This window comes from Eschrichtius robustus, chromosome X (assembly GCF_028021215.1).
Source record: "Eschrichtius robustus isolate mEscRob2 chromosome X, mEscRob2.pri, whole genome shotgun sequence".
Classification (NCBI taxonomy): domain Eukaryota; kingdom Metazoa; phylum Chordata; class Mammalia; order Artiodactyla; family Eschrichtiidae; genus Eschrichtius; species Eschrichtius robustus.
In genome coordinates, this window is record NC_090845.1 from 98,128,561 (window position 1) to 98,150,845 (window position 22,285).

Genomic DNA, 22,285 nt, shown 5'->3' on the forward strand with positions numbered 1-22,285 from the left:
TTGGCTAAAAAACTAGACTTGAGGCTGTAATATAGCATATTAGGTGTTGACTCCAAAACAAATTTGTTTTCACTGAGATTCAAAACAAGTTTGTTTATATGTTTGAAATTAAGATTCATTTCCTCTAGATAAAACACATTTTTGGTGTATTTTCCACCCACAAATAATTGTCATCAAAATAGAAAAATACACACTCAAGCAAGCAATGTATCTTTATTAATTCAAAATATTTCTGGCATTGAGTCACATACGAAAATAACTCTCACTTCCAGCTGTTGAAGGCCTTCCTTCTAAAGAGAATCTCTGTCCACATCACTAGATAGCCTTTGAAGTAACCATTTTTCAGTTGTAGTAGTGTTATTGTTTTCCCCTCAGCTATTTGGTTGATTTGTTGCTCTACAATTGTTTGCCCCTGCCATATACAGTTGAACATAACAACCATTATAAAACCTGCTTGCAACATGGAACAACGTCTGAATTAATTTTCCTGGTGGAGGCCGAGAAACCAGGAACCAATGTCTGTTTTAGGGTGTTGGGGTCACCAATTCATTTACACCTTGCTGACAAAGCCCAATAGCAACAACTACCCCAGCTATCCAACTTCTGTGAGCACCATGTGAAATGCATCACATGCCTTGTCCTGTTGAATCCCCCCAGCAGTCCTCTGAGATTACTATTATAGCCCCATTTTGCAGAAGATGCTGATTTAAATAATTTGCGTCAAAGTCACACAGCAAGTAAGTGGCAGAGCTGAGACAGGAACACAAGTTGGTCAAACTGCAAGGTCCATGCTGCTCTATTACCTCTCAAAGTGAGCTGGGCTATAGACAGCCCAAATAGCTTTGAAAAGGAGAAAATATGGTGGAAGCTGTGATGAAGACATCTTAAATATTTTCTCCAATTGTGATTGACGTTAAAAGAGTCAAACTGGTTTGAAAGCTTTTATTTAACCCCCTTTGCTACTCAATTAACAAGTATCTAGAGGTAAATGTCAGGTGAGTCATTTCAGGTCTTAATCCGAATCGTGTCAAGCATCATCTTTTCAGTGAAGTCTACTATGCCCACTCTATTAATAACTGCAACACTCTCCCACCCTGAATACTCCCTATTCCTTTTCCTGCTTTATTCTTCTCCTTAGCACTCACTGCCATCTAACATACTATAACATCAACCTGCTTATTTTGTTGTCTCCCCGACCAGGATGCTAGCCCGCCAAGGGCAAGGATTGCTCACTATGGTATCCCCAAAGCCTAAAAGTGTGTCTCCTACATAGTAGGCTCCTAGTAAATATTTGTTGAGTGAAAAAAAATTTTTTAATGCTCCTTGGCCTCTAGAAGGGCAGCTCTTTGAATAGCGTTGTGTACTGGTTACTGATGTTTTGATACTTCTAAATTTCTTTACAGATTTTCTGGGCTAAGTAATGGAGCTGGAGTAGTTCAGGTAAGCCTTCTTAGAAAGGTGAGTTTGGAAGCGTGTTTTTTAAAGAGAATAGTGGAGAATAAAAGAAAGACCTCCAAATTGAAGAAATACTATTCTCCAGATGGGAATGATTAGGAAATCATTAAAGGGGAAAGTCCTTGTTCAACAGTTATCAGAAATTAGAATAGATGAAGAGCATAGTTAGCCGAGGGCCCTGAAAGCCAGATAAAGACATTTGGAGTTAATGCCTTAGGGAGAGATAACTGTAGGAACACAATCCACAGATGTCAAGTTTTCTGCTATCTATGGGCTGTGTGATCTTTTCCAAATTGCTATATTTCTATGTGCTTCAGTTTCCTCATCTGTAAAATGGGAAGAAAAATAGTGCAGTTCCTGCCTCATAGGGTTGTTGTAAGAATTGAGATAACACAGACAAAGTGCTTGGCACAATGCCTGCTATATAATAAACACTCAGTGAATGTTACTTATTATCAACATCATCATCATCGTCATCATCATCATTTTATATTATGAGTCTTCTCATATGGTTTTTTATTATGAGTATTTTACATTTACAAGTCAAAACTATTGTGGCTTTTAGGGGGCCACCAAACCAAGAGCTATGGTTGAAAATATTGAGAGGGGGGGAACTGGTACGAAAGCTAGTCCATCCACAGGGCAGCAAGCATGAATCACTTTTTATCTTTTAGGTGGAGTTGCCCATCTAAATGCTGACACCAGCAAATACAGGATGTGGTGGATTCTGGAGAGCTTCCTAGATTCTGGACAGTCTGGGACAATGACCAGATTTGGGTAGGGGAGGACAGGCTATCTGACATTTTAAAGCTATGGCACCGAGGGTCAGCTCTGCACATACATTGCTACTACCTTTCTATATAGACAAATGCCTGAGTGTAATTCCCCATACTTAACTGTTTTAGCAAGTGATCAATCAAGCAAGACAGAGGGGAGGAAAATGGTTGAGTTGGTATATGAAGTCAAGGCCATCATTGTCATTTTGAGTCTTGGACACAAGATATGAAGTTTCTTCGTGACCACATATGGCAGACAAGGAAGGAGAGGGAGTTGGAACCCAAGACAAAGTCTGTTCACTAGGGTCGTGCAGGTACCCAAGGCAGTTGGTATTTGAAAATCAGCTAGGTCACCATGGAGTACAGTGCACATGTAGTAGGAGTGGAGGCCCCAGCCCCTGGACTGGGATTTGATCCTGGGGAGAAAGCTGAACAAAAACAAGAGTGGCTGGGAAGATCACTCTATGGAAGAGGAGAGTATATGGGAAATCTGTGATCATCCAATTTAGTGCCAGTTAGACCTTGAAGGTATGATTTGGACATGTGGAATTGTTTGTGGGGAGAAAGGAATTCAAGTCAAAGGGACTAAGGTAAGCAAAGGAATGGAGCTGAGAAAGCAAAGAGTGGCTGAAATGTAGGGGTAGTGGAGGTGGATAGTATGGGACAAGGCTGGAAAGGTAAGTTGTGGCTATGTCATGAATGGCCTTAAACCCCAAGCTAAAGAGTTTTATAATTAATTAAAAACAATGGGAAACTACTGAAAGTTTAGAGTGGAGAAGAATGTGCTTAGAGATATGCCTTAGAAAGATTAATTTGTTGGTAATAAGGAGGGTGAGTTTCAAGGATGTTAACCTGGAGACAGGGAAACCAGTTAAGAGACAATTGCTACTATCTAGACACATGGGAATTTGGGACTAAACAGGGGTGTGGCAGTGGGGGTAGAGATGAAAGGACAAAGTGAGAGGATTTAAATGATCAAATGGCATCTGATTGGCACTAGAATACAAGCTCCAAGACAGCAGGAGCTTTTTTGTCTGTCTTGTTTACTGCTGAATCCTAGGCACCTAGAATAGTCTCTGGCACATAATAGGTGCTCAATAAATAGTTTGTGAATGATGTCTAAACTTTGTGCAGCTTCTACTATGGTCTGAATGCTTGTGTCCCCTCAAATTTCATATGTTGAAATCCTAATGCCCAATGTGATATTATTAGGAATTGGGACCTTTAGGAGGTGCTTAGGTCATGAGGGTGGAGCCCTCATGAATGAGATTAGGACCCTTATAAAAATACCCCACAAGAGCTCCATATCCCCTTTCGCCATGTGAAAGTACAATGAGAAGTCTGTGACCTAGAAGAGGGTCCTCACCCAACCATGCTGGCACCCAGGTCTTGGACTTTCAGCCTCTAGAACTATGAGAAACAAATTTCTGTTTTTTATAAGCTACTCAGTCTCTGATATTTTGTTATAGCTGCCTGAATGGACTAAGACAGCTTCTATACACTGACCTGTGGTATGTATTTGCACACCTGTCTCCTGACACCAGATAATCTTTCACACTAGATCCCAGCCCTGCCCCCACCTCAGTGCTCCCAATTCCTGCTCCTTCAATTATACCCATGTCCCACCATTACATATCTTGTGTTTAGTTTTTTTCCACTCTTCTCTTTCACACATTTTGGTTATATAGTCTAGATAACAAGAATGTTTCTTTAGGACCCAGAAAAGACATTGCGAAAGGGCCACCAAAGAAAGATAGTTGTGGTGTCACCATGGATCAAGTTGAGGAGAGGACAAGAGCAGATTTGAAGGGTCTATGCTGTGAGAAGGAAATGGGCAAGATTTTCCTTATGTGATAACTTGGGCAACAGCTTACAATTTAGTATTAAACACTAATTTAGTAAAAATTCTCTCTAATAGGTGGAATCAATTTTAAAATGGAAATTTAAAAAGAAGCCTACCTTTGCGTCTTTGGATACAATTTAAAATAAGTTAAATTATTTACATGGCTTTTAAAAAATACCACCACGTTCTGGTTTCACGATAGTCGAATATAAAAACACTTTTAGACCTTAGTTTTGAAAAAGACCTGATTTTCCAGACAGCCAAATGTAACCAAAAACAGAGACCCGAGTAAGTTCAATTATGCTGTATTTTTGAGGCCACAGAAACTCAGAGCAATGAAAGTGAATTAGCAGAAACCAAGAGAGCCAAATAAAATACGTAACAGTTGGATATCAAGAAAAGCTTTACGATCATGCTTGTAATTCAAGCTCGTAGTCAGGAGGAACTACATGCAAAGTTGCAAGTATCTTTGGGACTTTTCAGAAGTAGCTAGTGTTTATCTTAAGATCATACTCATATAGCATCTTTATATAAGACTTCTTAGCTTGAGAAGGCTTAAGAAATGCTGGGCTTTAATTTTCCCAAGTGCCTTTTTCATAGAAAGTTTGATACAAAACAAAAACCTGCAGTCTGGCTACTGGGGACAATTTATTGCACAGCTGGAGAGAAATACAGCTCAGCTAATTCACACAAGACCCCTTTCAGGTATATGTCTTATGCCAATTTGGTTGAGTAATTTTCGAACTGTTCAAGTGCCACTTTTGCTCCTATTCCCCAAACTCAAATACTCTTTTTTGGGTTTTAGAAGCTGAGGGTCTGACAGAGTTATGAGAAAGGTCATTAGACTTGGGCCTACTCAACACTAAGGGATGATTTGCAGTTAGCCTGCTGAGTTTTTGAGTGTCTAATGCAGAGCCAAGCAAAGCCAATAACTTTGGCCTCTTAAAATCCCCTTGGATGCATCAGTCTATCTGGGTTGATTGCTTACGCTGATCAAATAGACTAGAGGACTGCCAGTTCCTTTTTTATGATCCCTCAATTGGAGGGGCCATTTCACAAAGTGAAATCTAGTTAGTGGGTTCCAATTAGTGGAGTCTCAAGGGAACATAACAGCCGGCTATTTTGTTGTGATCTTCAGGAATAACAGGGTGATGGAGAAGCTTGGGCCTGTGTCTTACAATGGCAGAAAGGTTTTCTCAAACATCTTGGTGAAGCACAATAACCAATCCTGCCAGGATCTGGTGATTACGCCACATTTTAGATGAATCAGAGTGGATGGTTTTACTGAAAGATAGTGGGGATGATCTCAGGATTGTCATGGATCAAGTGAATGCTAATTTATTGTTATCATTTATTTCTTGGAAGGCAATAACCGTAAAGGTTGTGACTAGCAAATTGTTGCCAGTTGTCTGGATTTGCTTGGGACTGAGGGGTTTCCCAGGATATGGGACTTTCAGTGCTAAAACCGGGACAGTCCTGGGCAAACTGGGGCACTCTAAAACTCATCACTCTAATCTTGAGCACTCACTAAGTGAATTAAAGTTTAATCTGGAGCGTTCACTAAGTGAGGCAATATATAGCATAGTATTTACAAACACACACTACGCATTAGACATGCCTGAGTTCAGATCTGGTTCGACCACTCCTTACCTGTATGACTTACTGTCAATTAATCTCTCTGATGTTTAAATTCCTCATGTGTACAAAATATATATATAGTATTATAACTTACCCCAAAGGGTAGTTGTGATGATTAAATGAACTAAAAATACTATGTCGATCTCAATGCTTGGCACATAATAAGTGCCCCGTATTTGTTAGAAATTATTTAAATTTGCTATGATTAGGCTTGGAGGAGGGATGTTGCAGTTATGGAGGGCTGAGGTAGGGTCCAGACAAGGTCGTGGTGTGTAGGGACCTGTCAAAGGCACCAAACAGCATCCTTACCCCTTCAAGCACCACTGGATCTGCTGGATCATATGGCCCAAGTGGCAGGGCAGTGTGCACAGCATCCTGGACCTGTTGCACAGCCTTCTCCTGTCCTGGGCCCCACTCAAAACTAGTAGCTTTTTGGGTCACCCAGTAATGGGCTGGTGTAACATATACAAATGCGGAATATGGTGCCTCCAGAATCCAAAAAGTCCCACAACATATTGTGACTCTTTCTTTGGTTGTAGGAGGATCTAGGGTCCAGATCAACTTATCCTTCACCTTTGAAGGGATATTTGATATACCTCGCACCACTGGACCCCTAGAAATTTCACTGAAGTAGAAAGTCGTGAATTTTTGTCAATTTCCCACCCTCTGATACGCAAGTGTCTTACCAATAAGGCTAGTTGCTACTTTTTGCTTACAAGGTACAATCAGCATAATGTCATCAATGTAACGGACCAATGTGGTATCTCGTGAAAATTGATCAAGATCCCTATGTACTAAATTATAAAATAGAACTGAAGAGTTGATATACCCATGAGGTAGGACAATGAAGGTGTACTGCTGGCCTTGCCAGCAGAAAACAAACTGCTTCTGGTGGTTCTTATTGACAGGGGTGGAGAAAAAGGTATTTGTCAGTCAATAGCTGCATACCAGGCACCAGGAGATGTGTTGATTTTCTCGAGCAAAGAAACCATATCTGGTACAGCAGATGCAATTGGAGTCACCAGCTGGTTAAGTCTACAATAATCCACTGTCATTCTCAAAGATCCATCTGTCATCTGCATAAGCCAAATAGGAGAGTTGAATGGGGATGTGGTGGGAACCATCACCCCTGCATCTTTCAAGTCCTTGATGGTGGCACTAATCTCTGCAATTCCTCCAGGAATGTGATATTGATTTTGATTTACTATTTTTCTAAAACTGTCTATAGGCAGTTCTAGTGGCTTCTACTTGGCCTTTCCCACCATAATAGCCCTCACTCCACTGGTCAGGGAACCAATGTGGAGATTCTGCCAGCTGATCAGTATGTCTATTCCAACTATGCATTCTGAAGCTAGGGAAATAACCACAGGATGGGTTCAGAGACCCATTGGACTCACTGTGAGATGGACTGGAGCTAAAACTCTATTGACCACCTGACTTCCACTAGCCTGTACTCTGGCTGGTGAACCACAGTGATGTTTTGGGTCTCCTGGAATTAGTGTCAGTTCAGAACCAGTGTCCAGTAATCCCTGAAAAGTCTGATTATTTCCTTTCCTCAATGTATAATTACCCTGGTAAAAGGCCGAAGGTACCTTTTGGGAAGGCTGGGAGAAAGATTAACAGTATATATTTTCAGTAGTGCACTGGGGTTCTTCCTCAAGGGGTTCTGGGTTTTGTAACCCTAACCTTAACCCTATGTCCTAGCTCAAGGCAGTCAAGCAGGAGAGTTACCTCTTACTCAAGGGAGGGTAATCTTTTTGTTTTATTCAGACCTTGAACTGATTGGATGAGGCTTACCCACATTAGGGATAGCGATATGATTTACTCAGTCTCCTGATTCAAATATTAATCTCTTTCAGAAATACCCTCATAGACACACCCAGAATAATGTTTGACTAAATGTCTGGGCACCTATGGCTCAGTCAAGTTCGCACATAAAATTAACCATACAGCACTTTTAAACAAAAATTTAAAAAATCTGATTCTCAAATGACACAGCTAAGAAAAAGGCATGAACCACTTTGGGAGAAAACGTTCTTAACAGTCTTTTGTCATTTACAGACAGTTCTGGGTGTACTCTGATGCTCTTGCAAAAATGTTCCTATAAAAAGGTTTCATCTACAAGGAATTCATGGAAAAGACTCTGACAAGTACAGGTTTCTGGTAACTGACTATACTGCTGAACTGAATGAATAAGCATTTTCAGAACTCTAATGGAAAACTGATGAATTCATAAAAGTGCTAACAGAAGATCAAGATGAAAAAAAAATTAATTACATGGGACTGAGTGAACTGATGAGGATGATTATAATTTTTGTGACTTTCTGTTTGAATAAAAAAAAAATCCCACAAGGACTCAGGAGCAAAAAAATATACAAATCAATTTTCACTGCAAAGTAAAGGACCTATTACAGTGGAGGATTACTGGACTGAATGTCAATACTATGACATAGTATGAGTGTGTTTCGTGTTTGGTAATTGCAATCACTGTTGCTTTTGTTGTGGTCATCCATTTACAATGCTTGGTGTCAGTTTATTTATCTGTTGTAAAAATAAAATACAGTGTGGGTGAAAATAAAATAAAATGAAATGCAAAAAAATCTTTATTCAGTATTATAAAGAACTCGTAATTAAATACTAAGAAGCCATAAACAACTCAATTTTTATTTTTTAAAATTTTATTTATGTATTTATTTATTTTATACAGTAGGTCCTTATTAGTCATCAATTTTATACACATCAGTGTATACGTGTCAATCCCAATTGCCCAATTCATCACACCCCCACCCCCACCCCCCCACCGCTTTCCCCCTTTGGTGTCCATACGTTTGTTCTCTACATCTGCGTCTCAATTTCTGCCCTGCAAACCGGTTCATCTGTACCATTTTTCTAGGTTCCACATATATGCGTTAATATATGATATTTGTTTTTCTCTTTCTGACTTACTTCACTCTGTATGACACTCTCTAGATCCATCCACGTCTCTACAAATGACCGAGTTTCGTTCCTTTTTATGGCTGAGTAATATTCCATTGCATACATGTACCACATCTTCTTTATCCATTCGTCTGTCAATGGGCATTTAGGTTGCTTCCGTGACCTGGCTATTGTAAATAGTGCTGCAGTGAACATTCGGGTGCATGTGTCTTTTTGAATCATGGTTTTCTCTGGGTATACGCCCAGTAGTGGGATTGCTGGGTCATATGCTAATTCTATTTTTAGTTTTTTAAGGAACTCCATACTGTTCTCCATAGTGGCTGTATCAAGTTACATTCCCACCAACAGTGCAAGAGGGTTCCCTTTTCTCCACACCCTCTCCAGCATTTGTTGTTTGTAGATTTTCTGATGATGCCCATTCTAACTGGTGTGAGGTGATACCTCACTGTAGTTTTGATTTGCATTTCTCTAATGATTAGTGATGTTGAGCAGCTTTCCATGTGCTTCTTGGCCATCTGTATGTCTTCTTTGGAGAAATGTCTATTTAGGTCTTCTGCCCATTTTTGGATTGGGTTGTTTGTTTTTTCAATATTGAGCTGCATGAGCTGTTTATATATTTGGGAGATTAATCCTTTGTCCGTTGATTCGTTTGCAAATATTTTCTCCCATTCTGAGGGTTGTCTTTTCATCTTGTTTATGCTTTCCTTTGCTGTGCAAAAGCTTTGAAGTTTCATTAGGTCCCACTTGTTTATTTTTGTTTTTATTTCCATTACTCTAAGAGGTGGATCAAAAAAGATCTTGCTGTGATTCATGTCAAAGGGTGTTCTTCCTATGTTTTCCTCTAAGAGTTTTTTTTTTTTTAATATCTCTGAACTTTTTTTTTTTAATTCAATGCTGTTATTTATTTATTTATTTATTTATTTATGGCTGTGTTGGGTCTTCGTTTCTGTGTGAGGGCTTTCTCCAGTTGCGGCAAGTGGGGGCCACTCCTCATCGTGGTGCGCGGGCCCCTCACCATCGTGGCCTCTCTTGTTGCGGAGCACAGGCTCCAGACGCGCAGGCTCAGTAATTGTGGCTCGCGGGCCTAGTTGCTCCAAGGCATGTGGGATCCTCCCAGACCAGGGCTTGAACCCGTGTCCCCTGCACTGGCAGGCAGATTCTCAACCACTGCACCACCAGGGAAGCCCCCTCTAAGAGTTTTATAGTGCCTGGTCTTACATTTAGGTCTCTAATCCATTTTGAGTTTATTTTTGTGTATGGTGTTAGGGAATGCTCTAATTTCATTCTTTTACATGTAGCTGTCTAGTTTTCCCAGCACCACTTATTGAAGAGATTGTCTTTTCTCCATTGTATATCCTTGCCTCCTTTGTCATAGATTAGTTGACCATAGGTGCATGGGTTTATCTCTGGGCTTTCTATCTTCTTCCATTGATCTATGTTTCTGTTTTTGTGCCAGTACCATATTGTCTTGATGACTGTAGCTTTGTAGTATCGTCTGAAGTCAGGGAGTCTGATTCCTCCAGCTCTGTTTTTTTCCCTCAAGACTGCTTTGGCTATTCGGGGTCTTTTGTGTCTCCATACAAATTTTAAGATGATTTGTTCTAGCTCCGTAAAAAATGCCATTGGTAATTTGATAGGGATTGCATTGAATCTGTAGATTGCTTTGGGTAGTATACTCATTTTCACAATGTTGATTCTTCCAATCCAAGAGCATGGTATATCTCTCCATCTGTTGGTATCATCTTTAATTTCTTTCATCAGTGTCTTATAGTTTTCTGCATACAGGTCTTTTGTCTCCCTAGGTAGGTTTATTCCTAGGTATTTTATTCTTTTTGTCGTAATGGTAAATGGGAGTGTTTCCATAATTTCTCTTTCAGATTTTTCATCATGAGTGTATAGGGATGCAAGAGATTTCTGTGCATTAATTTTGTATCCTGCGACTTTACCATAGTCATTAATTAGCTCTAGCAGTTTTCTGGTGGCAGTTTTAGGATTCTCTATGTATAGTATCATGTCATCCGCAAACAGTGACAGTTTTACTTCTTCTTTTCCAATTTGTATTCCTTTTATTTCTTTTTCTTCTCTGATTGCCGTGGCTAGGGCTTCCAGAACTATGTTGAATAATAGTGGTGAGAGTGGACATCCTTGTCTCGTTCCTGATCTTAGAGGAAATGCTTTCAGTTTTTCACCATTGAGAATGATGTTTGCTGTGGGTTTGTCGTATATGGCCTTTATTATGTTGAGGTAGGTTCCCTCTATGCCCACTTTCTGGAGAGTTTTTTTATCAGAAATGGGTGCTGAATTTTGTCAAAAGCTTTTTCTGCATCTATTGAGATGATCATATGGTTTTTATTCTTCAATTTGTTAACATGGTGTATCACGTTGATTGATTTGCGTATATTGAAGAATCCTTGCATCCCTGGGATAAATCCCACTTGATCGTGGTGTATGATCCTTTTAATGTGTTGTTGGAGTCTGTTTGCTAGTATTTTGTTGAGGATTTTTGCATCTATATTCATCAGTGATATTGGTCTGTAATTTTCTTTTTGTGCAGTGTCTTTGTCTGGTTTTGGTATCAGGGTGATGGTGGCCTCATAGAATGAGTTTGGGGGTGTTCCTTCCTCTGCAATTTTGTGGAAGAGTTTGAGAAGGATGGGTGTTAGCTCTTCTCTAAATGTTTGATAGAATTCACCTGTGAAGCCATCTGGTCCTGGACTTTTGTTTGTTGGAAGATCTTAAATCACAGTTTCAATTTCATTACTTGTGATTGTTCTGTTCATATTTTCTGTTTCTTCCCTGTTCAGTCTTGGGAGGTTATACCTTTCTAAGAATTTGTCCATTTCTTCCAGGTTGTCCATTTATTGGCCTAGAGTTGCTTGTAGTAGTCTCTTAGGATGCTTTGTATTTCTGAGGTGCCTATTGTAACTTCTCCTTTTTCATTTCTAATTTTATACTAAGAAGCCATAAACAACTCAGTTTTGAAAAAATGGGCAAATGGGCCTGCCTTCCTGCCCAGGCGCAGAGCCGGGCCGCGGGGAATGTCCCAGGGCAAGTTCGCGGAGACGCCCGCTGTACTCTGCCCGGCTCCGCTGCTCCCTTTAGGGCCTGAGGCTCGCTGTGTTCCGAAATGGCCGAGGAGTCCGACAAAGCCGTGAAGTACTACACCGTGGAAGAGATCCAGAAGCACAACCACAGCAAGAGCACCTGGCTGATCCTGCCTTACAAGGCGTACAATTTGACCAAATTTTTGGAGGAGCACCCTGGTGGGGAAGAAGTCTTAAGGGAACAAGCTGGAGATGATGTTACTTAAAACTTTGAGGATGTCGGACACTCTACGCATGCTCGAGAATTGTCCAAAACGTTTATCACTGGGGAGCTGCATCCGGATGACAGGTCAAAGATAACCAAGCCTTCGGAAACTCTTATTACTACTATTGATTCTAATTCCAGCTGGTGGACCAACTGAGTGATCCCAGCCGTCTCAGCACTGGCTGTAGCCCTGATGTATCACTTCTACACATCGGAACACTAAACACATTCTCAGAAGCCAATGGAAGAAAAGACTGCTTTGGTCCTGGGAGAAAGAAGCCACCGTTAACTGCTTCAGCTGACAGAACCCTTCACCTGAAAATGATTTGAATACACCTGTTTTCCTTTCCTCCTACATTAGACACAAAACAAACCAAAAAGAACTGTTCTTTCTACTCCTGAATTTTTAGAGTGTGCCTCTTTATTCATCAGCTTTGTTTTGATGTTCCATCACTATGTCATTTGCTTACTGTGGGCACAATCTTTTAAAATATACCACCATGTTTGGCTATTTGATATGTAATTGTCTGTAATGTTTGGAATCTGATTATTTGGCGGTCATTTAATGTGTTAATCTTTCAGATCCAAGTTGTCTGTCTGATGGGAGCAGGGACGTCCTTGGATCTCTTCTTGTGCTGCTTCATCTAATTGAATAATTAGGTATTGCATGTTTCCAGTGTAGTTTTTTTTTCAAGGAAATTAAGGAAGGTCCAGAAATAATAGTTTAAAGATTTCTAATAATTGTTCTACTTGAACAATCATATAGATGATAAAAAGAGAAAGTGGCCTGCAAGACCTAGAAAAGATACTCCATCTTTTCTTTGATTAAAAACACCAGCAACATCAACAAAAGTCTGTGAACCATGAGAGAACATTACCACTGTCCCTTCTCTCAGCGTAAACATGTCATTCCGAAGAGATTCTCAGTTATACAGCTTCTCAGGTTTTACAGACTCCTCCTTCAGAGGTGAAAACTGTTTACGTGCTCCTATAAAGAAATGTTGATTCCCTAATCTGTAAAAACACACATTTGAAAGAGATTGTGGGACATTTGGAATCTGATTTTTGAAGAAATTTAGCTCTGGTGATGGGCCATGAAGAACTCTGGTGTGGACTGATTCAGTCATCCCGTCTTTGTTTATTATTCTCTGTGCAGTGCTTTTTCTTTAAATGTCGAAACTTGAGAGATGAGTTTATAGACTCAAAGTACTTTGTAGTTAACGATGATTGTCCATTGGCCTGCTAGCCAACTGATGAGCCATGGAGTTCTTCAGAAATAACTAAACACATTGGAAAGGAATTTGTTTAAATTACAGAGCATAGATTTTTATAATCAGTGACATGTATCACCCTCTGCCTTTTTTGTCACTGGAAGTTAGAGCGAATGTAGGCGGGCAGTGGGGCAGCTGTCTCTATCACATGGGAAAATACCTTGCAGAGGAATCCTTTGTTTAGATTTTAATAAACATAAGCCTGGAACAACAACAAAAATAATGGGCAAATGACTTGAACAGACACTTCATCAAAGAATATATATGAATGGCTAATTGGCCAATAAGTACATGAAAAGGTATCTAAAATAATTAGTTACTAGGGAAATGCTAATTAAAGTAACAGTGAGATACCAAATCCCAGCCACTAGAATGGATAAAATTAAAATTAAAAAAAAAATTTTGTCAGTCGACAAAAACACATGTAGGTGAGGTTGTAGAGCAACCAGAACTCTCTTACATTACAGGTGCATATTAAAGCAGCACATCCACTTTTAAAAATAGTTTGGCAGTTTCTTATGAAGTTAAGCATACACCTAGTTATTATTCAGCAATTCCATTTGGAGGTATTTACACAACAGAAATGAAAACATATGTCCACACAAAGACTTGCATACAAATGCTCATAGCAGCTTTATTTGTAATAGCTAAAAGTTGGAAGCAATCTAAATGTCCATAAACTAGTGAATAGATAAACTGTGGCATAGCCATAAATGGAATACTACTTGGTAACAAAAAGGAATAAATTTCTGATACTGTCAGTAACTTGTGAATTTCAAAAGCAGTAAGCTGAACAAAAGAAACCAGACACAAAAGAATACATATTGTATGCTTCCATATATATCATATTTTAGATCAGCCAAAAGTAATCTATGATATATAAATAACGTTAGTAACTGCTTTATTTTTTTAATATTCTCCAATTATCTTTTTTAAAATTAATTAATTAATTAATTTTGTGGCTGTGTTGAGTCTTCGTTGCTGTGCGCAGGCTTTCTCTAGTTGTGGCGAGTGGGGGCTGCTCTTCGTTGCAGTGCGCGGGCTTCTCATTGCGGTGGCCTCTCTTGTTGTGGAGCATGGGCTTGAGGCATGTGGGCTCAGTAGTTGTGGCACGTGAGCTCAGTAGCTGTGGCTTGTAGGCTCAGTAGTTGTGGCTCACGGGCTTAGTTGCTCCGTGGCACGTGGGATCTTCCCGGACCAGGGATTGAACCCGTGTCCCCTGCATTGGCAGACGGATTCTTAACCACTGTGCCACCAGGGAAGTCCCTAGTGGTTGCTTTAGACTTGAGGGAAGTGGACTGCGAAAGAGCATGAGGGAACTTTCTGGTGTGATGGAAATGTTCTATATCTTGATTGGAGTGACTGTTAACATGAATATATACATCTGTCATCAAACCACACACTTAAATGGGTGCATTTTATTGCATGTACTTTATACCTCAATAAAGTTAATTTATAAAATATATTATTGAACACCAAACCTCAGCAGATACATAGAGCAATAGACTAGATACCACTGAAGGGAGAATTACTGAATTGAATGAGAGATTTCATTCAATGAGATCTCTCAATGAGGATATTACCGAGAATGCAGGATAGAGAGCTAAAGACAGAGAAAATATGAAAGAGATATGAAGGATAGAATGAGAAGTTACAACATTTATCAAATAGGAGTTCCAGGAAGAGAAAATAGGGATAATGAAGAGGCATAATTTTATTTTATTATTTTTTAATTGAAGTGTAGTTGACTTACAATGTTGTGTTAGTTTCAGGTGTACAGCAAAGTGATTCATATATATATATATATATATATATATATATATATATATATATACTTTTCCAGATTTTTTCCATTATAGGTTATTACAAGATATTGAATATAGTTCCCTGCGCTATACAGTAGGTCCTTGTTATTTATCTATTTTATATACAGTAGTATCTGTTAATCCCAAACAAGGAGGCATGATTTTAGTGGTTGAGAATTTTCCAGAATTGAACATAGACATGAGTGAAAATGTCCACTGAAACCCAAGCAGGAAAAATAAAAGTGAATCCATTCTCAGCCAAATAGGAAACTTGAAAACATCGGAGTTGGCTCTGGCAACCCTTCAGGATCTTAGGGCCTTGCTGTTCTTGTCTAGGTTGCCTTTCTCACTACCTGAATCTTCTTTTTACACTTCCTTCCTCAGACAAATTGATGAGCTTGAAGGGGAAACCTGAAAAGCATGGTCTCTGAGCTCCCAGGTCTTCTTTTTCTCTTAATCTCGTCATTCAGAGATCTGGTGGACGTCAGTGTTCCCGGCTCTCTCATGGGGTTAGTATTCTCATTTTACTTCTACCTGTGAAAGGGAGATCTTGGCTTTGTTAAGAGAATTTCAGCACAGAAATAGGGGAGACTAGTTAGTTTGGGCAAAAGGGCCTTCCTGGAACACTGAAAGAACATTCCATAAATGGCCACCTGTTCTACGTAAGTACAAGATTGGCTGCTGGACTGGTGTGACTCCCTTCTTCCCTACCACACAGTAGCTTAAGGCTGTACTAGAGGAAGTGTGGCCAGTCACAAAGCCATGTCCAGTGAATCCTCTAAGATGTTTTATTTTGATTCTATCTGATCAGCACTATATGGCTGTAGCAATGGTAGCCTCTCCATGATCTAGGACTTGTAGTCAGCTCCAAGCTCTCCTTCTAGCATAAATCCATAGCCTGAAAGGCCAGGCAAAGGAGATGCAATTTAAAGGAGATGGTCTTGCTTCTGGTGAGCAGCTCTTGGCTGGGTAGAGGAGGAGGTTGAAAATTTGGCAGGCTAATTTTTTAAGGTTTTAAAATAACTGTGGATTTCAATTATCCAGGCTCTTTATGTAGACTTCTCCATGACTTCATTGGCAGGCCAGGCAGTAGCTGCTGCTTTATTTATTTTAAAACCTATTACAGCTTTTTCTTGATCTAAAGGAGAAAGAAAATTTTCACATATTCACATCATTAGAAGTGTAACTTTTTTCCCCCAGCAAAACATGAGATTGGCATGTCAGGAATGCAGATGTTTGTCTATATCTGTGGATTCCAGCCTTTCTCACAGTCCCCTTGCTAATTGTTTTGCCAGGCGGCTTTTGGCTTTTACAAAGCAAACCTGACCTGTGTGTCACTGCCCTTTTTAACAAAATTCAATCTCAAAGAATAAAATAAAGAAGGTACCCTTAAAGGATGTGTGGAAGGAAAAAAGAAAAAGCCTCAATCAATAGAAATTGAATAAGAGGTTGGAACCTTGGGGCAAAATTACATGTAACTAATTGGAATTCTTTTCTTTTCATGAGATAATAAAATTAGGCACCTTAATAACTATTCCTTGGGATTAAATGAATGGCCTGAGGATACTGAGGCGGGATGAGGGGGCTAGTCTGTAGTGACTAGGGGACGCAAGTCTATTGCTCCAGCTACAGACAAAAGGCGTGACTGTATTTTCCGAATAACCAAATAGTTTACTGGTAGTTTAACAAAACTGATGGACCAGTTTTAATCAGAGTGGTACAATTATTTGGGTCTGTGTGGAGAGACTGCAAATATCTAGATGAAAAACAGGAATAACTTCAATCAATCATTCATATGTTTTATGCTTCCACAGTATCAAGCACAAGGAACGGGCAAACAGTTGAATAATTTATTCAATTTTAGCTTTTTTACCTGGATGCTTCTGCAAATACTTTAAGTCGTTTAAGGGTAGTTACCATGCCTGATACTCCCTTTTCCTCCCACATAGCATCTACCACAGAAGAGCCTGAAATAACTGCTTGATTAAATGGTTGATGATAGGATATCTGTGAGTCTGTATGAAGAACTTAAGTTTATATCAGTCTGTGGAGCTGTCTGTGGCAAAGATGTCTAAATGATTCCCAAAGCTTCCTGCTCCCATTCCATGCTGTAGAGTTGCTGTTGGATAGTGGCTATCCAGCCAAGAACTGCATTTCCAGCCTCTGTCACATCTAGAGGGACCATGTGACTGGGCACTGTATTTCCCAGCCCCATCTCTCAGCTAGATGAGGACATCTCACATTTAATTGAATTTTGGAGGAATTGCTTTGTGTCATTTTTAAGCCAAAGTAGTTAAGAAGCAGTGACTTTAGTCCATCTCCCTATCTACCAGCTGAATGGAGGGAACTCTGAGGGCCCTGGGGAGGGCAGAAGGATGAGATGGAAGGATATGTGTCTTCAATGTCCACCTGAGCCCTCCACAATTAGGAACACTCACATTGGACTGGGAACTACTTTTACTGTGTTATGTCATTGAGAATTTAGAGTTTATGTATTAGAATAGCTAGCAATTTCTTAATTAATACACTGTGAATTTTAGCATCTAAGCTCTAGAATGATCCCTTGGAGGTAACTTCTACGGAGACTGCATGGTATCAGCAGAAAGAGGTAACAGGACATTCTTGTAGGTGGCCATTGCCACAGCGCTGTCACAAGGGAACTGTGTGGGGTGTCTTCTATTTGCCCTTTCTAAATCCCCTCTTCGCCCTTTTCTTCCTTGCTCTCTGCCCTCTGAAATCTGAACTGTATGATTACATCAAGCATTTCTCTTGCCCTCTGGCATCTGGCTGAGTTTGGCTAATAGGAAACTCCCACAGGAGGTCAGAGGGAAGGAGGAGAGGGAGATCAGAGTATTGATTCCTTTGGCTCTCTCACTGTGAGGTTTCCTAGGGATGGCTGTGTCCCTCAACCAAGGTCACTGCTCCTCTCAAGGCAGCCTTCTCCACACCACCTTCCCCTCTGCCTTCCAGCAACCATCCTTTACCTTGTGCCTTCAGGTTTAGGGCTGGTAATAGCTTTGCTGCTACTAGCTCTGAGGTACTGCACTATCCATGATGTGGCCCCTATATCCCATCCACTTTTATATAAATAGCCCCTTTTATGTGTCAATTATATCTCAGTGAAGCTGGGGGAAAAATAGCTCCTTATTCAACATTTCTCGAATTCTCCTGTTTTTGAGTGTGTCATCTGTTTCTTGTTGAGACCCCCAATGGTACAGGGAAGCAGAATTAGATGTTCACAAGACAATCTCCGTTGGTCAATATGAATGGGGCCCATTGAATCCACCAGTCTCTTCCAATTCTGGGTATGTTCACTTTTAGGAGGGCTTCTCATTTTCCCTTACAACGGTAGCCATAGTGGCTAAAGACAGTGAAGTTTTACCCTATCAGTGGGATCTGAGTTTGTAGCCTAAAGTAGCTGGCTACAAGTTTGATATTTTTTCAAAGTGTTATGCATTTGAATTTTATTTTCTACTAAATCTCTGTGTTTAAAACAAGTGGAGCATAGTAGTTATGAATACTTGGCATCAGTTTAAAGAAGTAGAGCATAGTAGTTACAAGTACTTGGCATCAGTGAGACCAGGCTTTAAGTTAACCTTCAAGTTGGGCTGTCTCCACTGATTATTAACTATTACCTTGGACAAGTTACTTAGTCTCTATAAGCCTCAGTTTCCTCATCACTAAAGTGAGGATAATAATATCATCCACCTCATGTGGTTATTTTGAGGACTAAATGCCTGACTCATATTAAGTGCTCAGTAAATTTTTGCTCCATATAACCATATGTGTTTGAATAAAATTGATGCTCCAAGAAGACGAGCCTTGCTTATCCTCTAACTTCATGTACCCTCTGTATATAATGACACATATCCTAGTTTGAGAAGCACTCATACACTTACATAAAGTCTAAAGTTATGTTTAGGAAAAGCAAAGGGGATACAAGGGCCAGTTTGCTGATATTTCATTTCTCAGAAGAAAGAAAAGAAGGAAGGAAGGAGGGAGGAAGGGAGAGAGAGACAGAGACAGAGAGAGAAGTATCATCTTGAAGAGGTTGTATAGCATAGCAATTAAGAACATAAACTGGGGCCAAAATCCTGACTCTGTTACTTAGCGGCAGTGTGACCTTGGGCAAGTTGCTTAACCTCTATGAGCCCCAGTTTTTTCACCTGTAAAATGAAGGATAATAATGATATCTGTCTCATAGGATTATTATGAAGATTAAATGCGTTAACAAACGTAAAATGCTTACAACAGTGCCTGGGACACAGTAAGAACTATAGAAGTGTTTTATTATTTCTTAGGAAAATTCAGAACTTAGTTATACTTCCTTATACAGAATGTTTATTTTGAATGGCATATGGAAGGAGGCACTATATGTCTTTCAAGTGCTTGGTGCCATTAAAGATTTGAATCCAGCCTTGTCTTGCTTTGAATTGTTTCTTGTGTTTTGAATATACTCCCCAGTTAACCCCACCCGACTTCCTTCCTCTCTACCTGCCAAAATTATATTCATCATAGCCCACCTCAAGCTTTCCCAGGCAGTCAGCTGTTCTTTCTCCTCTGGGCTCTCACAGCACTCTGCTTATCACATTGTATATGTGGATACTTCACCCATTAACCCAAGATTTCTTCTCTACATCTTTGTAACTCTCAGTGTCTGGCACGTGGTAGGCGGTCAGTAAACATTGTTTGAATTGAAACATGTATTCAGCCTCAGTCTATGCAATGGTCTCATTAATCCTCATCACAACCAAGCAAAATAGGCATTACTATCCCCAGTTTATAGGTGAGAACTCCAGACCATAGCAGAAGGAATTTTTGTTGTCAAGACCATAAAATCAAACACTTTTCTCATGCTAAGCATCAGAAGATAAATCTTCTTCCCAAATGAAGATAGCAGGAACAAGGCAGAGACGTGTGAGCCAATTTCAGAGCCACAGTTTAAGGTTAGAAAATAGGACACCCAATGAAGTTGCCAGGAGAAATCAGTCCAGGGTCCCGCCCAGTCAGGGGTCAGAGTTATTAAGCCGCAATCGAAAACTTAGGCTGAGACTCCAAAGTCAGTAAAAGGGTCACAGCCAAGTGGAGACTGCCATAGAATCAGTCACCAGAACAGCCCTGAGGATGGTTATCAAATAGGTAATGATGAGCAAATTATTCCTGACCAGAAGATAGACACAGGTCAATAAAGGGTTGAACCTCCTCCTCGGGGAAACCAGGACACCAGACATGATATGAGGAGTCAAGACATGTATCAACCAAGAGATTGACATTTGCCTGTTTTTTCTACCTACGTGTTATGGACCATGCCCAATTCTGACTCTAAGCCGATCTGACAAAGTGAAATCACAAGTATTAACATAATTTCCACTAATAAACTAGACCACCTTTTGATTAAAATCACTGGTTTGTAATTGATATCAAAGTTGTTAATTATCAACACTAATGCTTGAAAACTGCCTAGCCACTCAAGTTTGTTAGTTTCTTGGCAGGGAGAAGAAGAGGAAGAAGAAGAAGAAAGAAAGGACTTGTGTTTTGGGTTAAGATGCAGGACCCTATGGTAAATTGTTGCTATTATCGTTGAATACTTTTTTATTTAGGTCATTTAAATGTGGAAACAGTACTATTAGTTGAATCTCAGCTAGCAGGTAGAACAGATCTAAATTGTTCCTGGTCAATTCAATCAAAACAGTTGACTATTTTTGTAGATATGGTCTTGGTATAAGGAGAGCCATATTTGAAATATGGTTCATAACATATACAAGCATGTCTCTAATTGTGCAAACAAATTTGCAATAGATGGAGTCTCTTTAGACTTAGGCCAAATCTACAGACACATGATTGAGATGAGTGTATTTGAAAAGGCTCAGTGTTTCTAAATTGTCCCAGCTTATTCAGATGGCCCCATAAACCAACAGAGTAGAATTTCTAGTTCTCTGCCATTGAGGGGTCACGGTCCTGGGTTAATGAATTGGAGTCACCGATTTTCCATCATGTCTGATTCATGAGCTCTGTCTAGATTCTGTTTAAAGCCTTTCTTATTCACCAGGGAGACTGTCTTCTGCTCACACAGCAAAAGAGAGAAAACCTAATGAGAACTAAGTGGAAAATGAAGAGTTCATTCTTCTTCAGATTCATTTTGGCTCCAGAGTGAACACACATGCTCGAGGGTGTGTTTTTGTAAACCTCCCTTCCCCCTCCCCCTAAGTTACTTAGTTGGCTTACCCCATAGTTGTGACTAAGTTGGAACAGTCCTCCTGGGTGTGCCTTTCTCTTTCTGGAGAGAGTTCAGAAGAAGCAAGATCAGATCGTTTTGACCTGGAGCAGACTAGGTTTGGGGTTGGGATAACAAATCTTTTGTCTTCTAAGTGCCTTTCACCTTTGAGTATCTGCTAAGATGTCCGAAGACACAGTGAGAAATAGGAGTTTTTATTCCCATGGGGACTATTGTTGGATTCTACAAAATTTGGCTATGTGTCTAGGATCCAGTTGTTATTTGCAGGGCACAGTTGAGAAAAGTGTCCCAATAGACTATCTCGAAGCATATATACAAGTTGCTTCACCCGAATAAATCTATTTTGCATTATACGTGTAGTTCGGAGTTGGTTTGCACACTTATTAGTCCCGGAGAGCCCTGGAGGACAAAGTGTAACATTTGTACACTCAAAGCAGTTCAAGAAAAAGTCAACAGTCCAGTTCAGACCTCAAGAAGAGTTCTTTTAATGACTGCTAGTTACTCCTTTAACTGCTATAACTATGACCTGCATTTTCAAATCTCCCCATAGGCCTCACGGCCCTATGCCAGGGTCCTAGGCACTCTCAGATTTTTTCTTGCCTAAGCTGTTTGAATAAGAAAAAGTCAGGCTTCTTTATTCCCAAGCTCCCTTGAGTTTACTTTCCTCCTTCACTTTTCTTTCACCTACGTTTTGTCCATTCCAGAATTGGCCGTGTGGACAAATAGAGGAAGTAGTTGTGTGCTGTGATTTCAGAGGCACCACCAGAGAGCACCACACAAGGATTTCCACTGCTCAAACTCAGTGTCTCTTCTAAGAGCCAGACCTACTTTCTGACATCCTTTCTTCCCTTGTAGCAGCAGGACCCGAAGTCTCTGTTAATTTCCCTTTCTTCCATGGCTGCCCAGCTTGGACTTTTTCCCCCTAAACCTGGTTGATGCTTCTGGCCCCTCACCCTCCGCCATTTGAGGGTCTAGAGCTGTGGTTGGCAAACTATAGTCCCCTGTCCAAATCTGGG

At 40.1% G+C, this 22,285-nt stretch overlaps 1 pseudogene; it reads left to right on the forward strand.

The window, feature by feature from the left end:
- Positions 1-11,776: 11,776 nt before the first annotated feature.
- On the forward strand, positions 11,777-12,332 carry LOC137756898 (cytochrome b5-like; annotated as a pseudogene).
- The last annotated feature ends 9,953 nt before the right edge of the window (positions 12,333-22,285 follow it).